Source organism: Marmota monax, unplaced genomic scaffold (assembly GCF_021218885.2).
Source record: "Marmota monax isolate L192 unplaced genomic scaffold, Marmota_monax_Labrador192_F-V1.1 WCK01_AAM20220418_F8-fsc00049, whole genome shotgun sequence".
NCBI lineage: Eukaryota > Metazoa > Chordata > Mammalia > Rodentia > Sciuridae > Marmota > Marmota monax.
This window is the reverse complement of record NW_026694221.1, coordinates 7,638,637-7,643,166: the sequence shown is the minus strand read 5'-3', so window position 1 is coordinate 7,643,166 and position 4,530 is coordinate 7,638,637. Positions and strand designations below refer to the sequence as shown.

At 30.0% G+C, this 4,530-nt stretch overlaps 1 non-coding gene across 1 annotated transcript; it reads right to left on the bottom strand.

Annotated features, from left to right (window-relative positions):
- Positions 1-2,618: 2,618 nt before the first annotated feature.
- On the bottom strand, positions 2,619-2,724 carry LOC124108137 (U6 spliceosomal RNA). The gene has a single exon (XR_006856621.1). It is a non-coding gene; the product is annotated as a U6 spliceosomal RNA (small nuclear RNA).
- Between the last annotated feature and the right edge of the window lie 1,806 nt (positions 2,725-4,530).

Genomic DNA, 4,530 nt, shown 5'->3' with positions numbered 1-4,530 from the left:
TGTAAATCATAATTGTATACTTACTTATGCTTCTTAAAATAAGGTAAGCATTCTTCACTCCTGCTTTAGATTGGGTAAGATTTCATAGTTCCACATGATACAGGCTTGTATCCAGGACTTTATTATTGAGAGGCAGTAGAAGCATAAGGGGTTGGAGCTTACTGGGATTTCTTCAGATAGTTGGGGAAGTGGCCATGAGGGGGTTTGTGGAGCTCTTATCTTTACCTTATCCACTATTGCTTCCTGGCTCAAATGGTGAGTGGTTTGCCATATATCTCCATGATGTACTGCCCTCATCAGAAGCTGAAAGAAATGAGACTATTTGATCTTGGATTGTAACCTCTAGAATTATGAGCCCAAATAGATCTTTCTCTTTATAAGTTTATTAACTAAGGTAATTCATTATAGTGACAGAAGTCTTACTAATATGATTTCTAAACTTATTAAAATTTTCTGAAATTTAAACTACAGTAAAAATTTATAAATATCAAATAATTCTGTCTTCTATTTATATTAGGCAGCCTAGAAAGGAAAAATTTTCAGAAAAAAATTTTTTTTAATTTTTTTATGCATGGTGGTTATTCCTAATAACGTTGATAGCAAATAAACAGAATGGAAATAATATTACACACTTTACACAATAGTTCAGTATGTACATCAAATTGTAATTGATTATAATATGGAAATATACTCACTCATGGATAGAAAAAGGAACTAATTTTTTAACAAATCTACATAACATCATCAGCTTAAGAATTTTCCAATCTCCATAGCTCATTTATATAAAAAAAATTCTTCAAGTATATTCATACTATTTGTAATTTACAGAGTATGAAAGTTTAAATATACACTAGTGGTATTACAAAACTGTGTCTCAGAGAACATTGAAATAATTGACACTTGACAATTGGCAGAATTGACACCCTTGTTGCAAACACCTTTGGCTTCAATCATCTGCAAGTTCCTTCAGCAGCTATAAGATTCATAAACACATTAAAATAATCTTGTATATTAGTTGCTTATTTTAGTTAATTATTGATTTTATTTTGAAATGAAAGAATGCATAGTAACAAAAATGACTAGTTATAACACATTCATGTTCTAAATGTGAAACAATGTTTTGTGTTATTCATAACAATAATCTATTCACAATTTTATGGTAACATAACTAATAAGAATACATAATAATGTCTAAAAGTATTGATAAATATATTAATTCATCTCAATTAAAATTATTAATTCATCTCAATTAAAATTATTAAATATTTTACTGAGATTGTTAACAGTGTTATACTAAATGTGTCCAATTTATATAGTATGGCATTATCTATTATCCTTATTTCCAAAGTTAGGGCAATATTAGCTAAGACAGTTTTAGAATCTAGAAAATAAGTATAAATACTTAAGTTAAATCAAGACAAATCTCCATGATCAATGCTAACTCAGGAATCCTTGTTTATCCTCTTTTGTTGCTCTCAGTTTTATTTCTCTATCCATCTATCTATCATCTATCTAGATGTTCTGTATTACCTAGGGACTCTGAAGCAAGATCATCCCCAGATGCCAACAGACAGATATGTAGATAGACAGACAGACATGAATACATATCGTTATATAGTTTTATATAGTTATATATAATTACATAAATCCACAGAAAATTGGTTCTAGGATTCCCCGCAGATACCAAAATCTACAGATGCTCAAGATTCTTATATAAAATGACCTTGCATTTGTATTTAAACTATGTATATGCATATAGCTTAAATCATCTCTAGATTATTTATAATACCTTCTACAATGTAAATGTTATTCAAATAGTTTTGTATTATTTAAGGAATTCATGATAAGAGATCAATATATGACTGGTACAGTTACAGTTTATTTTTATCCTTGGTTGATTGAATTCACAAATATAAATATTGTGGATATAGGGAGAAAATCCACTATAAGGTCTTCTATTGCATGGCAAGAGTTTTGATCCTGTTTCTCTTCTTCAATGTATCCTACTCTTACACAAAGAAAAAAGAAAAAGAAAAAGAAAAAACTGATATTGTGAAATTTTGGATACAGAGAACCAACTATCTATGTATGTACACAAACTGTTTGTGAATATATTATATATATATTATATATATTATATATACATATATATATTCATATATATATATATTCATATATATATATATAAATAAATTGTATATGTCTGTGTGTAGAAACTTTGTATATTCAACATAAACTCAGTACGTAGTAGTTCAAAATGATTATTGAACTGATGTTTCAAAGAAAGCCTTAGCTCAACTAGAAATAACTTTACATGAAGTCACAAAACTAAGTGGTTTGCTTATACATTGTAAAAAGAAAATAATGGTGAGTAACACTGGAATATTAGAAATGATGTTCGTGGTGTTTGTGCAAATCTAACTGTACAACAGGGACTCCAACCTTCATAAAATACTCATACTATCTCCTTGTATATTTTAATAGAGAAAGAACAATATGATGACTTTATGCATTCAGAAGTGTTAGGTGAAACCAAACCCTAGCTTTCATTATCAATTTTGTAAGAAAAGTTAGCAGTCCTTAAATGCTACCTGTTACTAAGAAATTTATAGTGTTCCATATATATGGAACACTTCACAAATGTGCATGTCATATTGCACAGGAGCCATACTGATATTTTCTGCATTTTTCCCATTTTAGTATATATGGTGCCAAAGTGAGCACACTAATGAAGATTTGTGAATTTCATAATGTTTAGTCTAACAATGAGTTGGATATTTAATATGCTAGTATAGATCATTAATATTAATATTTACTTCCTTAACATTAATATGCAATTTATTATTATTATTATTGTTGATATGGTTCATCTAGATAAATAAAAGAAGGTGACAGATTTGAAGAGGAGATAATTGATAATATAAAATTAAGAGATTAAAAAATATAATTTAGTAAAGATTAATAATGCTTTGGAAAGCAAAATTTCTGGAGTCTAATTCCTACTCAAATATTACCAGCTGTAAAAAGTTTGCAGAATTTATTTCAATATCTTTGACAATAACAAATTTTAATCATGCACTTAATTTAATCGGTGTCTCCACATTTTTTTTATACAAACTTAATCTATCTTTTTCTTCTGTTAGGTGAAAATCACGGGTGATTAATATCATGCACATCTAAGTAAATCTTAAGTGCAATCTTACCTGATTCTATGGATTGCCTATGGTCTGAGGGTCTACCAAGACTTTATATGCTGAAATTGAACTCCCATTGTGAGGTGTTAAAAGGGCAAAAATTTAATACAATGGTGATTAGAACTGGGCCTTTGGGAAGTGGTTAGGATTTAATCAGGTCATTAGGTTGGATTTACAAACCCTTAAGGGTATCCTATTGTGGGGACAAGTGTACAGAGTACTGCATACATGGTGTATATTAAGGGAGTCTGAGTGGCAGGTCCCTCCTCTCATGCTAGGCATGTGAGCAGCAGGTTGCTTACCCTGTAGACACAGCCCTGGGCGTGAGGCCATGGGCTTGCTTCAAGGCCCACTCCTCCATTGGTCGCTGCAAGGGCAGTTAGCAGAAATTGCATTGGTGGCTGACTGGAATCTGCTTAGCTACTGCCTGAGTATATATATACATGGTAACTGCACAATAAAATCAGACCTGCTTCCTGCTTGGTCTCCAGAGATCTTGATTAGCATCTCCACAGTCACACTCTCTTCTATCGTGTTCCATGAGCTTCCTCGATGAAGGAGAGAGAGCCCACACATCCTATCATATTTATTTTCTTTAAACAATTATGTATATTGTTAAAGATTCCTACATTGTAAATAATTAAGAAATATATTTTGTAAATGGACATTAAAAACTCTAAAGTAGGATCAATTTTTCTAAACTTTTTGGAGTTGTTATAAACAAGAATGTTTCTAACTTCTTTGAACACTATTAAACATAAAAAAATTAACAATTTACACAAAAGTAGAAAAATATCAAAAATTAGTGCCTTACTAGAGGCAATTTAATACCACTAAAATTTTCAGTTATTAACGATAGAATTCAAATAATACTTTATAAGCTAAAATATTGCCTTCAGTCTACTGTCAAGAAAGGATTTTACCATGATGTATTTATGACATATACAGAATTTGCTGTCATTACTTCAGAAGAAATTTTGAAAATGACAACAATCTAAATCCATAGAATGGAGAATATTTACAATTCAAATATTTTCTATGTATAGTAATGAATTTTGGTACTTCCTACACAACCACTTGGTGACCTCTAAGTCACTATAGTTCATTAATGTTCATGTTACATTAAAACACCTCAATGGTAGGGAAGATTTTTGTATTTAAGTTTATAAGTGTGTTGATAAAAAAAAAATGACACCAGAGAGAGATTAGGTGTCTGAATCATGCATTATCTTAAATATACTAATTCCCGGGGGAAAAAATATGATCTATAATGAAGTTCCCATGTAAAGGACCATTGTAATATTTCTCTCAGTGCTTAAATTACAAATTCACATAT